This window comes from Falco peregrinus, chromosome 6 (assembly GCF_023634155.1).
Source record: "Falco peregrinus isolate bFalPer1 chromosome 6, bFalPer1.pri, whole genome shotgun sequence".
NCBI lineage: Eukaryota > Metazoa > Chordata > Aves > Falconiformes > Falconidae > Falco > Falco peregrinus.
The window spans coordinates 435,004-454,561 of NC_073726.1; positions in this window are offsets into that span (position 1 = coordinate 435,004).

Genomic DNA, 19,558 nt, shown 5'->3' on the forward strand with positions numbered 1-19,558 from the left:
CACAAAAGTTGTTCTATCTGCATTCTGGGCTGAGATGGGGAACGGCTGAATTTTGGACTCGGCTGGTGACAAAATGTTCCAAATACAGCCCATGCACAACTCCACTAGGGAAGGTGCCAGAAAGAAGTTTTCTTGATACTGTTTACATTGCTCTGGTAAACAGCTGAAAGGCAGGAGAAAACTTGTTCTACCTGCTTTCCGGGCTGAGATGGGGAACCGCTGAATTTTGGACTCGGCCGGTGACAAAATGTTCCAAACACACCCCATGCACAACTCCACCGGGGAAGGTGCCAGACAAGAGTTCTCTTCATTGTTTTTACATTGCTCCGGTAGGCAGCTGAAAGGCACCACAAATGTTGTTCTACCTGCTTTCTGGGCTGAGATGGGGAACGGCTGAATTTTGGACTCGGCCGGTGACAATATGTTCCAAACACACCCCATGCACAACTCCACCGGGGAAGGTGCCAGACAAGAGTTCTCTTGGTAGTTTTTACATTGCTCCGGTAGGCAGCTGAAAGGCACCACAAAAGTTGTTCTTCCTGCTTTCTGGGCTGAGATGGGGAACCGCTGAATTTTGGAGTCGGCCGGTGACAAAATGTTCCAAACACACCCCATGCACAACTCCACCGGGGAAGGTGCCAGACAAGAGTTCTGTTGGTCCTTTTTACAGTGCTCTGGTAGGCAGCTGAAAGGCACCGCAAAAGTTGTTCTTCCTGCTTTCTGGGCTGAGATGGGGAACTGCTGAATTTTGGACTCGGCCGGTGACAAAATGTTCCAAACACACCCCATGCACAACTCCACCGGGGAAGGTGCCAGACAAGAGTTCTGTTGGTCCTTTTTACAGTGCTCTGGTAGGCAGCTGAAAGGCACCGCAAAAGTTGTTCTTCCTGCTTTCTGGGCTGAGATGGGGAACTGCTGAATTTTGGACTCGCCTGGTGACAAATTTTCCAAAAACACCCTATGCACAACTCCACCGGGGAAGGTGCCAGACAAGAGTTCTGTTGGTAGTTTTTACAATGCTCCGGTAGACAGCTGAAAGGCACCACAAAACTTGTCCTACCTGCTTTCTGGGCTGTGATGGGGAACCTCTGAATTTTGGAGTCGGCCGGTGACAAAATGTTCCAAACACACCCCATGCACAACTCCACCGGGGAAGGTGCCAGACAAGAGTTCTCTTGGTAGTTTTTACATTGCTCCGGTAGGCAGCTGAAAGGCACCACAATAGTTGTTCTACCTGCTTTCTGGGCTGAGATGGGGAACTGCTGAATTTTGGAGTCGGCCGGTAGACAATATGTTCCAAACACACCCCATGCACAACTCCACTAGGGAAGGTGCCAGAAAGAAGTTTTCTTGATACTGTTTACATTGCTCTGGTAAACAGCTGAAAGGCAGGAGAAAACTTGTTCTACCTGCTTTCCGGGCTGAGATGGGGAACCGCTGAATTTTGGACTCGGCCGGTGACAAAATGTTCCAAACACACCCCATGCACAACTCCACCGGGGAAGGTGCCAGACAAGAGTTCTCTTCATTGTTTTTACATTGCTCCGGTAGGCAGCTGAAAGGCACCACAAATGTTGTTCTACCTGCTTTCTGGGCTGAGATGGGGAACGGCTGAATTTTGGACTCGGCCGGTGACAATATGTTCCAAACACACCCCATGCACAACTCCACCGGGGAAGGTGCCAGACAAGAGTTCTCTTGGTAGTTTTTACATTGCTCCGGTAGGCAGCTGAAAGGCACCACAAAAGTTGTTCTTCCTGCTTTCTGGGCTGAGATGGGGAACCGCTGAATTTTGGACTCGGCCGGTGACAAAATGTTCCAAACACACCCCATGCACAACTCCACCGGGGAAGGTGCCAGAAAGGAGTTCTTTTGGTAGTTTTTATACTACCTTGGTAGGCAGCTGAAAGGCACAAAAAAAGTTGTTCTACCTGCTTTCTGGGCTGAGATGGGGAACCGCTGAATTTTGGACTCGGCCGGTGACAAAATGTTCCAAACACACCCCATGCACAACTCCACCGGGGAAGGTGTCAGAAAGGAGTTCTGTTGGTAGTTTTTACATTGCTTTGGTAGGCAGCTGAAAGGCACCACAAAAGTTGTTCTTCCTGCTTTCTGGGCTGAGATGGGGAACTGCTGAATTTTGGACTCGCCTGGTGACAAATTTTCCAAAAACACCCTATGCACAACTCCACCGGGGAAGGTGCCAGACAAGAGTTCTGTTGGTAGTTTTTACAATGCTCCGGTAGACAGCTGAAAGGCACCACAAAACTTGTCCTACCTGCTTTCTGGGCTGTGATGGGGAACCTCTGAATTTTGGAGTCGGCCGGTGACAAAATGTTCCAAACACACCCCATGCACAACTCCACCGGGGAAGGTGCCAGACAAGAGTTCTCTTGGTAGTTTTTACATTGCTCCGGTAGGCAGCTGAAAGGCACCACAATAGTTGTTCTACCTGCTTTCTGGGCTGAGATGGGGAACTGCTGAATTTTGGAGTCGGCCGGTAGACAATATGTTCCAAACACACCCCATGCACAACTCCACTAGGGAAGGTGCCAGAAAGAAGTTTTCTTGATACTGTTTACATTGCTCTGGTAAACAGCTGAAAGGCAGGAGAAAACTTGTTCTACCTGCTTTCCGGGCTGAGATGGGGAACCGCTGAATTTTGGACTCGGCCGGTGACAAAATGTTCCAAACACACCCCATGCACAACTCCACCGGGGAAGGTGCCAGACAAGAGTTCTCTTCATTGTTTTTACATTGCTCCGGTAGGCAGCTGAAAGGCACCACAAAAGTTGTTCTTCCTGCTTTCTGGGCTGAGATGGGGAACCGCTGAATTTTGGACTCGGCCGGTGACAAAATGTTCCAAACACACCCCATGCACAACTCCACCGGGGAAGGTGCCAGAAAGGAGTTCTTTTGGTAGTTTTTATACTACCTTGGTAGGCAGCTGAAAGGCACAAAAAAAGTTGTTCTACCTGCTTTCTGGGCTGAGATGGGGAACCGCTGAATTTTGGACTCGGCCGGTGACAAAATGTTCCAAACACACCCCATGCACAACTCCACCGGGGAAGGTGTCAGAAAGGAGTTCTGTTGGTAGTTTTTACATTGCTTTGGTAGGCAGCTGAAAGGCACCACAAAAGTTGTTCTACCTGCTTTCTGGGCTGAGATGGGGAACTGCTGAATTTTGGACTCGGCCGGTGACAAAATGTTCCAAACACACCCCATGCACAACTCCACCGGGGAAGGTGCCAGAAAGGAGTTCTGTTGATAATTTTTACACTACCTTGGTAGGCACCTGAAAGACACCGCAAAAGTTGTTCTACCTGCTTCCTGGGCTGAGATGGGGAACCGCTGAATTTTGGACTCGGCTGGTGACAAAATGTTCCAAACACACCCCATGCACAACTCCACCGGGGAAGGTGCCAGACAAGAGTTCTCTTGGTAGTTTTTACATTGCTCCGGTAGGCAGCTGAAAGGCACCACAATAGTTGTTCTACCTGCTTTCTGGGCTGAGATGGGGAACCGCTGAATTTTGGACTCGGCTGTGACAAAATGTTCCAAACACACCCCATGCACAACTCCACCGGGGAAGGTGCCAGACAAGAGTTCTGTTGGTAGTTTTTACATTGCTTTGGTAGGCAGCTGAAAGGCACCACAAAACTTGTTCTTCCTGCTTTCTGGGCTGAGATGGGGAACCGCTGAATTTTGGACTCGGCCGGTGACTAAATATTCCAAACACACCCCATGCACAACTCCAATAGGGAAAGTGCCAGAAAGGAGTTCTGGTGATAGTTTTTACACTAACCTGGTAGGCACCTGAAAGGCACCACAAAACTTGTTTGACCTGCTTTCTGGGCTGAGATGGGGAACCGCTGAATTTTGGAGTCGGCCGGTGACAATATGTTCCAAACACACCCCAAGCACAACTCCATCGGGAAAGGTGCCAGGAACGAGTTCTCCTGGTAGTTTTGACATTGCTCCGGTACGCAGCTGAAAGGCACCACAAAAGTTGTTCTTCCTGCTTTCTGGGCTGAGATGGGGAACGGCTGAATTTTGGACTCGGCTGGTGACAAAATGTTCCAAATACAGCCCATGCACAACTCCACTAGGGAAGGTGCCAGAAAGAAGTTTTCTTGATACTGTTTACATTGCTCTGGTAAACAGCTGAAAGGCAGGAGAAAACTTGTTCTACCTGCTTTCCGGGCTGAGATGGGGAACCGCTGAATTTTGGACTCGGCCGGTGACAAAATGTTCCAAACACACCCCATGCACAACTCCACCGGGGAAGGTGCCAGACAAGAGTTCTCTTCATTGTTTTTACATTGCTCCGGTAGGCAGCTGAAAGGCACCACAAATGTTGTTCTACCTGCTTTCTGGGCTGAGATGGGGAACGGCTGAATTTTGGACTCGGCCGGTGACAATATGTTCCAAACACACCCCATGCACAACTCCACCGGGGAAGGTGCCAGACAAGAGTTCTCTTGGTAGTTTTTACATTGCTCCGGTAGGCAGCTGAAAGGCACCACAAAAGTTGTTCTTCCTGCTTTCTGGGCTGAGATGGGGAACCGCTGAATTTTGGAGTCGGCCGGTGACAAAATGTTCCAAACACACCCCATGCACAACTCCACCGGGGAAGGTGCCAGACAAGAGTTCTGTTGGTCCTTTTTACAGTGCTCTGGTAGGCAGCTGAAAGGCACCGCAAAAGTTGTTCTTCCTGCTTTCTGGGCTGAGATGGGGAACTGCTGAATTTTGGACTCGGCCGGTGACAAAATGTTCCAAACACACCCCATGCACAACTCCACCGGGGAAGGTGCCAGACAAGAGTTCTGTTGGTCCTTTTTACAGTGCTCTGGTACGCAGCTGAAAGGCACCGCAAAAGTTGTTCTTCCTGCTTTCTGGGCTGAGATGGGGAACTGCTGAATTTTGGACTCGCCTGGTGACAAATTTTCCAAAAACACCCTATGCACAACTCCACCGGGGAAGGTGCCAGACAAGAGTTCTGTTGGTAGTTTTTACAATGCTCCGGTAGACAGCTGAAAGGCACCACAAAACTTGTCCTACCTGCTTTCTGGGCTGTGATGGGGAACCTCTGAATTTTGGAGTCGGCCGGTGACAAAATGTTCCAAACACACCCCATGCACAACTCCACCGGGGAAGGTGCCAGACAAGAGTTCTCTTGGTAGTTTTTACATTGCTCCGGTAGGCAGCTGAAAGGCACCACAATAGTTGTTCTACCTGCTTTCTGGGCTGAGATGGGGAACTGCTGAATTTTGGAGTCGGCCGGTAGACAATATGTTCCAAACACACCCCATGCACAACTCCACTAGGGAAGGTGCCAGAAAGAAGTTTTCTTGATACTGTTTACATTGCTCTGGTAAACAGCTGAAAGGCAGGAGAAAACTTGTTCTACCTGCTTTCCGGGCTGAGATGGGGAACCGCTGAATTTTGGACTCGGCCGGTGACAAAATGTTCCAAACACACCCCATGCACAACTCCACCGGGGAAGGTGCCAGACAAGAGTTCTCTTCATTGTTTTTACATTGCTCCGGTAGGCAGCTGAAAGGCACCACAAATGTTGTTCTACCTGCTTTCTGGGCTGAGATGGGGAACGGCTGAATTTTGGACTCGGCCGGTGACAATATGTTCCAAACACACCCCATGCACAACTCCACCGGGGAAGGTGCCAGACAAGAGTTCTCTTGGTAGTTTTTACATTGCTCCGGTAGGCAGCTGAAAGGCACCACAAAAGTTGTTCTTCCTGCTTTCTGGGCTGAGATGGGGAACCGCTGAATTTTGGACTCGGCCGGTGACAAAATGTTCCAAACACACCCCATGCACAACTCCACCGGGGAAGGTGCCAGAAAGGAGTTCTTTTGGTAGTTTTTATACTACCTTGGTAGGCAGCTGAAAGGCACAAAAAAAGTTGTTCTACCTGCTTTCTGGGCTGAGATGGGGAACCGCTGAATTTTGGACTCGGCCGGTGACAAAATGTTCCAAACACACCCCATGCACAACTCCACCGGGGAAGGTGTCAGAAAGGAGTTCTGTTGGTAGTTTTTACATTGCTTTGGTAGGCAGCTGAAAGGCACCACAAAAGTTGTTCTACCTGCTTTCTGGGCTGAGATGGGGAACTGCTGAATTTTGGACTCGGCCGGTGACAAAATGTTCCAAACACACCCCATGCACAACTCCACCGGGGAAGGTGCCAGAAAGGAGTTCTGTTGATAATTTTTACACTACCTTGGTAGGCACCTGAAAGACACCGCAAAAGTTGTTCTACCTGCTTCCTGGGCTGAGATGGGGAACCGCTGAATTTTGGACTCGGCTGGTGACAAAATGTTCCAAATACAGCCCATGCACAACTCCACTAGGGAAGGTGCCAGAAAGAAGTTTTCTTGATACTGTTTACATTGCTCTGGTAGGCAGCTGAAAGGCAGGAGAAAACTTTTTCTACCTGCTTTCCGGGCTGAGATGGGGAACTGCTGAATTTTGGACTCGGCTGTGACAAAATGTTCCAAACACACCCCATGCACAACTCCACCGGGGAAGGTGCCAGACAAGAGTTCTGTTGGTAGTTTTTACATTGCTTTGGTAGGCAGCTGAAAGGCACCACAAAACTTGTTCTTCCTGCTTTCTGGGCTGAGATGGGGAACCGCTGAATTTTGGACTCGGCCGGTGACTAAATATTCCAAACACACCCCATGCACAACTCCAATAGGGAAAGTGCCAGAAAGGAGTTCTGGTGATAGTTTTTACACTAACCTGGTAGGCACCTGAAAGACACCACAAAACTTGTTTGACCTGCTTTCTGGGCTGAGATGGGGAACCGCTGAATATTGGACTCGGCTGGTGACAAAATGTTCCAAACACACCCCAAGCACAACTCCATCGGGAAATGTGCCAGGAACGAGTTCTCCTGGTAGTTTTGACATTGCTCCGGTACGCAGCTGAAAGGCACCACAAAAGTTGTTCTATCTGCATTCTGGGCTGAGATGGGGAACGGCTGAATTTTGGACTCGGCTGGTGACAAAATGTTCCAAATACAGCCCATGCACAACTCCACTAGGGAAGGTGCCAGAAAGAAGTTTTCTTGATACTGTTTACATTGCTCTGGTAAACAGCTGAAAGGCAGGAGAAAACTTGTTCTACCTGCTTTCCGGGCTGAGATGGGGAACCGCTGAATTTTGGACTCGGCCGGTGACAAAATGTTCCAAACACACCCCATGCACAACTCCACCGGGGAAGGTGCCAGACAAGAGTTCTCTTCATTGTTTTTACATTGCTCCGGTAGGCAGCTGAAAGGCACCACAAATGTTGTTCTACCTGCTTTCTGGGCTGAGATGGGGAACGGCTGAATTTTGGACTCGGCCGGTGACAATATGTTCCAAACACACCCCATGCACAACTCCACCGGGGAAGGTGCCAGACAAGAGTTCTCTTGGTAGTTTTTACATTGCTCCGGTAGGCAGCTGAAAGGCACCACAAAAGTTGTTCTTCCTGCTTTCTGGGCTGAGATGGGGAACCGCTGAATTTTGGAGTCGGCCGGTGACAAAATGTTCCAAACACACCCCATGCACAACTCCACCGGGGAAGGTGCCAGACAAGAGTTCTGTTGGTCCTTTTTACAGTGCTCTGGTAGGCAGCTGAAAGGCACCGCAAAAGTTGTTCTTCCTGCTTTCTGGGCTGAGATGGGGAACTGCTGAATTTTGGACTCGGCCGGTGACAAAATGTTCCAAACACACCCCATGCACAACTCCACCGGGGAAGGTGCCAGACAAGAGTTCTGTTGGTCCTTTTTACAGTGCTCTGGTAGGCAGCTGAAAGGCACCGCAAAAGTTGTTCTTCCTGCTTTCTGGGCTGAGATGGGGAACTGCTGAATTTTGGACTCGCCTGGTGACAAATTTTCCAAAAACACCCTATGCACAACTCCACCGGGGAAGGTGCCAGACAAGAGTTCTGTTGGTAGTTTTTACAATGCTCCGGTAGACAGCTGAAAGGCACCACAAAACTTGTCCTACCTGCTTTCTGGGCTGTGATGGGGAACCTCTGAATTTTGGAGTCGGCCGGTGACAAAATGTTCCAAACACACCCCATGCACAACTCCACCGGGGAAGGTGCCAGACAAGAGTTCTCTTGGTAGTTTTTACATTGCTCCGGTAGGCAGCTGAAAGGCACCACAATAGTTGTTCTACCTGCTTTCTGGGCTGAGATGGGGAACTGCTGAATTTTGGAGTCGGCCGGTAGACAATATGTTCCAAACACACCCCATGCACAACTCCACTAGGGAAGGTGCCAGAAAGAAGTTTTCTTGATACTGTTTACATTGCTCTGGTAAACAGCTGAAAGGCAGGAGAAAACTTGTTCTACCTGCTTTCCGGGCTGAGATGGGGAACCGCTGAATTTTGGACTCGGCCGGTGACAAAATGTTCCAAACACACCCCATGCACAACTCCACCGGGGAAGGTGCCAGACAAGAGTTCTCTTCATTGTTTTTACATTGCTCCGGTAGGCAGCTGAAAGGCACCACAAATGTTGTTCTACCTGCTTTCTGGGCTGAGATGGGGAACGGCTGAATTTTGGACTCGGCCGGTGACAATATGTTCCAAACACACCCCATGCACAACTCCACCGGGGAAGGTGCCAGACAAGAGTTCTCTTGGTAGTTTTTACATTGCTCCGGTAGGCAGCTGAAAGGCACCACAAAAGTTGTTCTTCCTGCTTTCTGGGCTGAGATGGGGAACCGCTGAATTTTGGACTCGGCCGGTGACAAAATGTTCCAAACACACCCCATGCACAACTCCACCGGGGAAGGTGCCAGAAAGGAGTTCTTTTGGTAGTTTTTATACTACCTTGGTAGGCAGCTGAAAGGCACAAAAAAAGTTGTTCTACCTGCTTTCTGGGCTGAGATGGGGAACCGCTGAATTTTGGACTCGGCCGGTGACAAAATGTTCCAAACACACCCCATGCACAACTCCACCGGGGAAGGTGTCAGAAAGGAGTTCTGTTGGTAGTTTTTACATTGCTTTGGTAGGCAGCTGAAAGGCACCACAAAAGTTGTTCTTCCTGCTTTCTGGGCTGAGATGGGGAACTGCTGAATTTTGGACTCGCCTGGTGACAAATTTTCCAAAAACACCCTATGCACAACTCCACCGGGGAAGGTGCCAGACAAGAGTTCTGTTGGTAGTTTTTACAATGCTCCGGTAGACAGCTGAAAGGCACCACAAAACTTGTCCTACCTGCTTTCTGGGCTGTGATGGGGAACCTCTGAATTTTGGAGTCGGCCGGTGACAAAATGTTCCAAACACACCCCATGCACAACTCCACCGGGGAAGGTGCCAGACAAGAGTTCTCTTGGTAGTTTTTACATTGCTCCGGTAGGCAGCTGAAAGGCACCACAATAGTTGTTCTACCTGCTTTCTGGGCTGAGATGGGGAACTGCTGAATTTTGGAGTCGGCCGGTAGACAATATGTTCCAAACACACCCCATGCACAACTCCACTAGGGAAGGTGCCAGAAAGAAGTTTTCTTGATACTGTTTACATTGCTCTGGTAAACAGCTGAAAGGCAGGAGAAAACTTGTTCTACCTGCTTTCCGGGCTGAGATGGGGAACCGCTGAATTTTGGACTCGGCCGGTGACAAAATGTTCCAAACACACCCCATGCACAACTCCACCGGGGAAGGTGCCAGACAAGAGTTCTCTTCATTGTTTTTACATTGCTCCGGTAGGCAGCTGAAAGGCACCACAAAAGTTGTTCTTCCTGCTTTCTGGGCTGAGATGGGGAACCGCTGAATTTTGGACTCGGCCGGTGACAAAATGTTCCAAACACACCCCATGCACAACTCCACCGGGGAAGGTGCCAGAAAGGAGTTCTTTTGGTAGTTTTTATACTACCTTGGTAGGCAGCTGAAAGGCACAAAAAAAGTTGTTCTACCTGCTTTCTGGGCTGAGATGGGGAACCGCTGAATTTTGGACTCGGCCGGTGACAAAATGTTCCAAACACACCCCATGCACAACTCCACCGGGGAAGGTGTCAGAAAGGAGTTCTGTTGGTAGTTTTTACATTGCTTTGGTAGGCAGCTGAAAGGCACCACAAAAGTTGTTCTACCTGCTTTCTGGGCTGAGATGGGGAACTGCTGAATTTTGGACTCGGCCGGTGACAAAATGTTCCAAACACACCCCATGCACAACTCCACCGGGGAAGGTGCCAGAAAGGAGTTCTGTTGATAATTTTTACACTACCTTGGTAGGCACCTGAAAGACACCGCAAAAGTTGTTCTACCTGCTTCCTGGGCTGAGATGGGGAACCGCTGAATTTTGGACTCGGCTGGTGACAAAATGTTCCAAATACAGCCCATGCACAACTCCACTAGGGAAGGTGCCAGAAAGAAGTTTTCTTGATACTGTTTACATTGCTCTGGTAGGCAGCTGAAAGGCAGGAGAAAACTTTTTCTACCTGCTTTCCGGGCTGAGATGGGGAACTGCTGAATTTTGGACTCGGCTGTGACAAAATGTTCCAAACACACCCCATGCACAACTCCACCGGGGAAGGTGCCAGACAAGAGTTCTGTTGGTAGTTTTTACATTGCTTTGGTAGGCAGCTGAAAGGCACCACAAAACTTGTTCTTCCTGCTTTCTGGGCTGAGATGGGGAACCGCTGAATTTTGGACTCGGCCGGTGACTAAATATTCCAAACACACCCCATGCACAACTCCAATAGGGAAAGTGCCAGAAAGGAGTTCTGGTGATAGTTTTTACACTAACCTGGTAGGCACCTGAAAGACACCACAAAACTTGTTTGACCTGCTTTCTGGGCTGAGATGGGGAACCGCTGAATATTGGACTCGCCTGGTGACAAAATGTTCCAAACACACCCCAAGCACAACTCCATCGGGAAAGGTGCCAGGAACGAGTTCTCCTGGTAGTTTTGACATTGCTCCGGTACGCAGCTGAAAGGCACCACAAAAGTTGTTCTATCTGCATTCTGGGCTGAGATGGGGAACGGCTGAATTTTGGACTCGGCTGGTGACAAAATGTTCCAAATACAGCCCATGCACAACTCCACTAGGGAAGGTGCCAGAAAGAAGTTTTCTTGATACTGTTTACATTGCTCTGGTAAACAGCTGAAAGGCAGGAGAAAACTTGTTCTACCTGCTTTCCGGGCTGAGATGGGGAACCGCTGAATTTTGGACTCGGCCGGTGACAAAATGTTCCAAACACACCCCATGCACAACTCCACCGGGGAAGGTGCCAGACAAGAGTTCTCTTGGTAGTTTTTACATTGCTCCGGTAGGCAGCTGAAAGGCACCACAAATGTTGTTCTACCTGCTTTCTGGGCTGAGATGGGGAACGGCTGAATTTTGGACTCGGCCGGTGACAATATGTTCCAAACACACCCCATGCACAACTCCACCGGGGAAGGTGCCAGACAAGAGTTCTCTTGGTAGTTTTTACATTGCTCCGGTAGGCAGCTGAAAGGCACCACAAATGTTGTTCTTCCTGCTTTCTGGGCTGAGATGGGGAACCGCTGAATTTTGGACTCGGCCGGTGACAAAATGTTCCAAACACACCCCATGCACAACTCCACCGGGGAAGGTGCCAGAAAGGAGTTCTTTTGGTAGTTTTTATACTACCTTGGTAGGCAGCTGAAAGGCACAAAAAAAGTTGTTCTACCTGCTTTCTGGGCTGAGATGGGGAACCGCTGAATTTTGGACTCGGCCGGTGACAAAATGTTCCAAACACACCCCATGCACAACTCCACCGGGGAAGGTGTCAGAAAGGAGTTCTGTTGGTAGTTTTTACATTGCTTTGGTAGGCAGCTGAAAGGCACCACAAAAGTTGTTCTACCTGCTTTCTGGGCTGAGATGGGGAACTGCTGAATTTTGGACTCGGCCGGTGACAAAATGTTCCAAACACACCCCATGCACAACTCCACCGGGGAAGGTGCCAGAAAGGAGTTCTGTTGATAATTTTTACACTACCTTGGTAGGCACCTGAAAGACACCGCAAAAGTTGTTCTACCTGCTTCCTGGGCTGAGATGGGGAACCGCTGAATTTTGGACTCGGCTGGTGACAAAATGTTCCAAATACAGCCCATGCACAACTCCACTAGGGAAGGTGCCAGAAAGAAGTTTTCTTGATACTGTTTACATTGCTCTGGTAAACAGCTGAAAGGCAGGAGAAAACTTGTTCTACCTGCTTTCCGGGCTGAGATGGGGAACCGCTGAATTTTGGACTCGGCCGGTGACAAAATGTTCCAAACACACCCCATGCACAACTCCACCGGGGAAGGTGTCAGAAAGGAGTTCTGTTGGTAGTTTTTACATTGCTTTGGTAGGCAGCTGAAAGGCACCACAAAAGTTGTTCTACCTGCTTTCTGGGCTGAGATGGGGAACCGCTGAATTTTGGACTCGGCCGGTGACAAAATGTTCCAAACACACCCCATGCACAACTCCACCGGGGAAGGTGCCAGAAAGGAGTTCTGTTGATAATTTTTACACTACCTTGGTAGGCACCTGAAAGACACCGCAAAAGTTGTTCTACCTGCTTCCTGGGCTGAGATGGGGAACCGCTGAATTTTGGACTCGGCTGGTGACAAAATGTTCCAAATACAGCCCATGCACAACTCCACTAGGGAAGGTGCCAGAAAGAAGTTTTCTTGATACTGTTTACATTGCTCTGGTAGGCAGCTGAAAGGCAGGAGAAAACTTTTTCTACCTGCTTTCCGGGCTGAGATGGGGAACTGCTGAATTTTGGACTCGGCTGTGACAAAATGTTCCAAACACACCCCATGCACAACTCCACCGGGGAAGGTGCCAGACAAGAGTTCTGTTGGTAGTTTTTACATTGCTTTGGTAGGCAGCTGAAAGGCACCACAAAACTTGTTCTTCCTGCTTTCTGGGCTGAGATGGGGAACCGCTGAATTTTGGACTCGGCCGGTGACTAAATATTCCAAACACACCCCATGCACAACTCCAATAGGGAAAGTGCCAGAAAGGAGTTCTGGTGATAGTTTTTACACTAACCTGGTAGGCACCTGAAAGACACCACAAAACTTGTTTGACCTGCTTTCTGGGCTGAGATGGGGAACCGCTGAATATTGGACTCGGCTGGTGACAAAATGTTCCAAACACACCCCAAGCACAACTCCATCGGGAAAGGTGCCAGGAACGAGTTCTCCTGGTAGTTTTGACATTGCTCCGGTACGCAGCTGAAAGGCACCACAAAAGTTGTTCTATCTGCATTCTGGGCTGAGATGGGGAACGGCTGAATTTTGGACTCGGCTGGTGACAAAATGTTCCAAATACAGCCCATGCACAACTCCACTAGGGAAGGTGCCAGAAAGAAGTTTTCTTGATACTGTTTACATTGCTCTGGTAAACAGCTGAAAGGCAGGAGAAAACTTGTTCTACCTGCTTTCCGGGCTGAGATGGGGAACCGCTGAATTTTGGACTTGGCCGGTGACAAAATGTTCCAAACACACCCCATGCACAACTCCACCGGGGAAGGTGCCAGACAAGAGTTCTCTTCATTGTTTTTACATTGCTCCGGTAGGCAGCTGAAAGGCACCACAAATGTTGTTCTACCTGCTTTCTGGGCTGAGATGGGGAACGGCTGAATTTTGGACTCGGCCGGTGACAATATGTTCCAAACACACCCCATGCACAACTCCACCGGGGAAGGTGCCAGACAAGAGTTCTCTTGGTAGTTTTTACATTGCTCCGGTAGGCAGCTGAAAGGCACCACAAATGTTGTTCTTCCTGCTTTCTGGGCTGAGATGGGGAACCGCTGAATTTTGGACTCGGCCGGTGACAAAATGTTCCAAACACACCCCATGCACAACTCCACCGGGGAAGGTGCCAGAAAGGAGTTCTTTTGGTAGTTTTTATACTACCTTGGTAGGCAGCTGAAAGGCACAAAAAAAGTTGTTCTACCTGCTTTCTGGGCTGAGATGGGGAACCGCTGAATTTTGGACTCGGCCGGTGACAAAATGTTCCAAACACACCCCATGCACAACTCCACCGGGGAAGGTGTCAGAAAGGAGTTCTGTTGGTAGTTTTTACATTGCTTTGGTAGGCAGCTGAAAGGCACCACAAAAGTTGTTCTACCTGCTTTCTGGGCTGAGATGGGGAACTGCTGAATTTTGGACTCGGCCGGTGACAAAATGTTCCAAACACACCCCATGCACAACTCCACCGGGGAAGGTGCCAGAAAGGAGTTCTGTTGATAATTTTTACACTACCTTGGTAGGCACCTGAAAGACACCGCAAAAGTTGTTCTACCTGCTTCCTGGGCTGAGATGGGGAACCGCTGAATTTTGGACTCGGCTGGTGACAAAATGTTCCAAATACAGCCCATGCACAACTCCACTAGGGAAGGTGCCAGAAAGAAGTTTTCTTGATACTGTTTACATTGCTCTGGTAAACAGCTGAAAGGCAGGAGAAAACTTGTTCTACCTGCTTTCCGGGCTGAGATGGGGAACTGCTGAATTTTGGACTCGGCCGGTGACAAAATGTTCCAAACACACCCCATGCACAACTCCACCGGGGAAGGTGCCAGACAAGAGTTCTCTTCATTGTTTTTACATTGCTCCGGTAGGCAGCTGAAAGGCACCACAAATGTTGTTCTACCTGCTTTCTGGGCTGAGATGGGGAACGGCTGAATTTTGGACTCGGCCGGTGACAATATGTTCCAAACACACCCCATGCACAACTCCACCGGGGAAGGTGCCAGACAAGAGTTCTCTTGGTAGTTTTTACATTGCTCCGGTAGGCAGCTGAAAGGCACCACAAAAGTTGTTCTTCCTGCTTTCTGGGCTGAGATGGGGAACCGCTGAATTTTGGACTCGGCCGGTGACAAAATGTTCCAAACACACCCCATGCACAACTCCACCGGGGAAGGTGCCAGACAAGAGTTCTGTTGGTAGTTTTTACATTGCTTTGGTAGGCAGCTGAAAGGCACCACAAAAGTTGTTCTTCCTGCTTTCTGGGCTGAGATGGGGAACCGCTGAATTTTGGAGTCGGCCGGTGACAAAGTGTTCCAAACACACCCCATGCACAACTCCACCGGGGAAGGTGCCAGACAAGAGTTCTGTTGGTCCTTTTTACAGTGCTCTAATAGGCAGCTGAAAGGCACCGCAAAAGTTGTTCTACCTGCTTTCTGGGCTGAGATGGGGAACGGCTGAATTTTGGACTCGCCTGGTGACAAATTTTCCAAAAACACCCTATGCACAACTCCACCGGGGAAGGTGCCAGACAAGTGTTCTGTTGGTAGTTTTTACAATGCTCCGGTAGGCAGCTGAAAGGCACCACAAAACTTGTCCTACCTGCTTTCTGGGCTGTGATGGGGAACCTCTGAATTTTGGAGTCGGCCGGTGACAAAATGTTCCAAACACACCCCATGCACAACTCCACCGGGGAAGGTGCCAGACAAGAGTTCTGTTGGTAGTTTTTACATTGCTCCGGTAGGCAGCTGAAAGGCACCACAATAGTTGTTCTACCTGCTTTCTGGGCTGAGATGGGGAACCGCTGAATTTTGGAGTCGGCCGGTGACAAAATGTTCCAAACACACCCCATGCACAACTCCACCGGGGAAGGTGCCAGACAAGAGTTCTCTTGGTAGTTTTTACATTGCTCCGGTAGGCAGCTGAAAGGCACCACAAAAGTTGTTCTTCCTGCTTTCTGGGCTGAGATGGGGAACCGCTGAATTTTGGACTCGGCCGGTGACAAAATGTGCCAAACACACCCCATGCACAACTCCACCGGGGAAGGTGCCAGAAAGGAGTTCTGTTGGTAGTTTTTACACTACCTTGGTAGGCAGCTGAAAAGCACAAAAAAAGTTGTTCTACCTGCTTTCTGGGCTGAGATGGGGAACCGCTGAATTTTGGAGTCGGCCGGTGACAATATGTTCCAAACACACCCCATGCACAACTCCACCGGGGAAGGTGCCAGACAAGAGTTCTGTTGGTAGTTTTTACATTGCTTTGGTAGGCAGCTGAAAGGCACCACAAAAGTTGTTCTTCCTGCTTTCTGGGCTGAGATGGGGAACCGCTGAATTTTGGAGTCGGCCGGTGACAAAGTGTTCCAAACACACCCCATGCACAACTCCACCGGGGAAGGTGCCAGACAAGAGTTCTGTTGGTCCTTTTTACAGTGCTCTAATAGGCAGCTGAAAGGCACCGCAAAAGTTGTTCTACCTGCTTTCTGGGCTGAGATGGGGAACGGCTGAATTTTGGACTCGCCTGGTGACAAATTTTCCAAAAACACCCTATGCACAACTCCACCGGGGAAGGTGCCAGACAAGTGTTCTGTTGGTAGTTTTTACAATGCTCCGGTAGGCAGCTGAAAGGCACCACAAAACTTGTCCTACCTGCTTTCTGGGCTGTGATGGGGAACCTCTGAATTTTGGAGTCGGCCGGTGACAAAATGTTCCAAACACACCCCATGCACAACTCCACCGGGGAAGGTGCCAGACAAGAGTTCTGTTGGTAGTTTTTACATTGCTCCGGTAGGCAGCTGAAAGGCACCACAATAGTTGTTCTACCTGCTTTCTGGGCTGAGATGGGGAACCGCTGAATTTTGGAGTCGGCCGGTGACAAAATGTTCCAAACACACCCCATGCACAACTCCACCGGGGAAGGTGCCAGACAAGAGTTCTCTTGGTAGTTTTTACATTGCTCCGGTAGGCAGCTGAAAGGCACCACAAAAGTTGTTCTTCCTGCTTTCTGGGCTGAGATGGGGAACCGCTGAATTTTGGACTCGGCCGGTGACAAAATGTGCCAAACACACCCCATGCACAACTCCACCGGGGAAGGTGCCAGAAAGGAGTTCTGTTGGTAGTTTTTACACTACCTTGGTAGGCAGCTGAAAAGCACAAAAAAAGTTGTTCTACCTGCTTTCTGGGCTGAGATGGGGAACCGCTGAATTTTGGAGTCGGCCGGTGACAATATGTTCCAAACACACCCCAAGCACAACTCCATCGGGAAAGGTGCCAGGAACGAGTTCTCCTGGTAGTTTTGACATTGCTCCGGTACGCAGCTGAAAGGCACCACAAAAGTTGTTCTACCTGCTTTCTGGGCTGAGATGGGGAACTGCTGAATTTTGGAGTCGGCCGGTAGACAATATGTTCCAAACACACCCCATGCACAACTCCACTAGGGAAGGTGCCAGAAAGAAGTTTTCTTGATACTGTTTACATTGCTCTGGTAAACAGCTGAAAGGCAGGAGAAAACTTGTTCTACCTGCTTTCCGGGCTGAGATGGGGAACCGCTGAATTTTGGACTCGGCCGGTGACAAAATGTTCCAAACACACCCCATGCACAACTCCACCGGGGAAGGTGCCAGACAAGAGTTCTCTTCATTGTTTTTACATTGCTCCGGTAGGCAGCTGAAAGGCACCACAAATGTTGTTCTACCTGCTTTCTGGGCTGAGATGGGGAACGGCTGAATTTTGGACTCGGCCGGTGACAATATGTTCCAAACACACCCCATGCACAACTCCACCGGGGAAGGTGCCAGACAAGAGTTCTCTTGGTAGTTTTTACATTGCTCCGGTAGGCAGCTGAAAGGCACCACAAAAGTTGTTCTTCCTGCTTTCTGGGCTGAGATGGGGAACCGCTGAATTTTGGAGTCGGCCGGTGACAAAATGTTCCAAACACACCCCATGCACAACTCCACCGGGGAAGGTGCCAGACAAGAGTTCTGTTGGTCCTTTTTACAGTGCTCTGGTAGGCAGCTGAAAGGCACCGCAAAAGTTGTTCTTCCTGCTTTCTGGGCTGAGATGGGGAACTGCTGAATTTTGGACTCGGCCGGTGACAAAATGTTCCAAACACACCCCATGCACAACTCCACCGGGGAAGGTGCCAGACAAGAGTTCTGTTGGTCCTTTTTACAGTGCTCTGGTAGGCAGCTGAAAGGCACCGCAAAAGTTGTTCTTCCTGCTTTCTTGGCTGAGATGGGGAACTGCTGAACTTTGGACTCGCCTGGTGACAAATTTTCCAAAAACACCCTATGCACAACTCCACCGGGGAAGGTGCCAGACAAGAGTTCTGTTGGTAGTTTTTACAATGCTCCGGTAGACAGCTGAAAGGCACCACAAAACTTGTCCTACCTGCTTTCTGGGCTGTGATGGGGAACCTCTGAATTTTGGAGTCGGCCGGTGACAAAATGTTCCAAACACACCCCATGCACAACTCCACCGGGGAAGGTGCCAGACAAGAGTTCTCTTGGTAGTTTTTACATTGCTCCGGTAGGCAGCTGAAAGGCACCACAATAGTTGTTCTACCTGCTTTCTGGGCTGAGATGGGGAACTGCTGAATTTTGGAGTCGGCCGGTAGACAATATGTTCCAAACACACCCCATGCACAACTCCACTAGGGAAGGTGCCAGAAAGAAGTTTTCTTGATACTGTTTACATTGCTCTGGTAAACAGCTGAAAGGCAGGAGAAAACTTGTTCTACCTGCTTTCCGGGCTGAGATGGGGAACCGCTGAATTTTGGACTCGGCCGGTGACAAAATGTTCCAAACACACCCCATGCACAACTCCACCGGGGAAGGTGCCAGACAAGAGTTCTCTTCATTGTTTTTACATTGCTCCGGTAGGCAGCTGAAAGGCACCACAAATGTTGTTCTACCTGCTTTCTGGGCTGAGATGGGGAACGGCTGAGTTTTGGACTCGGCCGGTGACAATATGTTCCAAACACACCCCATGCACAACTCCACCGGGGAAGGTGCCAGACAAGAGTTCTCTTGGTAGTTTTTACATTGCTCCGATAGGCAGCTGAAAGGCACCACAAAAGTTGTTCTTCCTGCTTTCTGGGCTGAGATGGGGAACCGCTGAATTTTGGACTCGGCCGGTGACAAAATGTTCCAAACACACCCCATGCACAACTCCACCGGGGAAGGTGTCAGAAAGGAGTTCTGTTGGTAGTTTTTACATTGCTTTGGTAGGCAGCTGAAAGGCACCACAAAAGTTGTTCTACCTGCTTTCTGGGCTGAGATGGGGAACTGCTGAATTTTGGACTCGGCCGGTGACAAAATGTTCCAAACACACCCCATGCACAACTCCACCGGGGAAGGTGCCAGAAAGGAGTTCTGTTGATAATTTTTACACTACCTTGGTAGGCACCTGAAAGACACCGCAAAAGTTGTTCTACCTGCTTCCTGGGCTGAGATGGGGAACCGCTGAATTTTGGACTCGGCTGGTGACAAAATGTTCCAAATACAGCCCATGCACAACTCCACTAGGGAAGGTGCCAGAAAGAAGTTTTCTTGATACTGTTTACATTGCTCTGGTAGGCAGCTGAAAGGCAGGAGAAAACTTTTTCTACCTGCTTTCCGGGCTGAGATGGGGAACTGCTGAATTTTGGACTCGGCTGTGACAAAATGTTCCAAACACACCCCATGCACAACTCCACCGGGGAAGGTGCCAGACAAGAGTTCTGTTGGTAGTTTTTACATTGCTTTGGTAGGCAGCTGAAAGGCACCACAAAACTTGTTCTTCCTGCTTTCTGGGCTGAGATGGGGAACCGCTGAATTTTGGACTCGGCCGGTGACTAAATA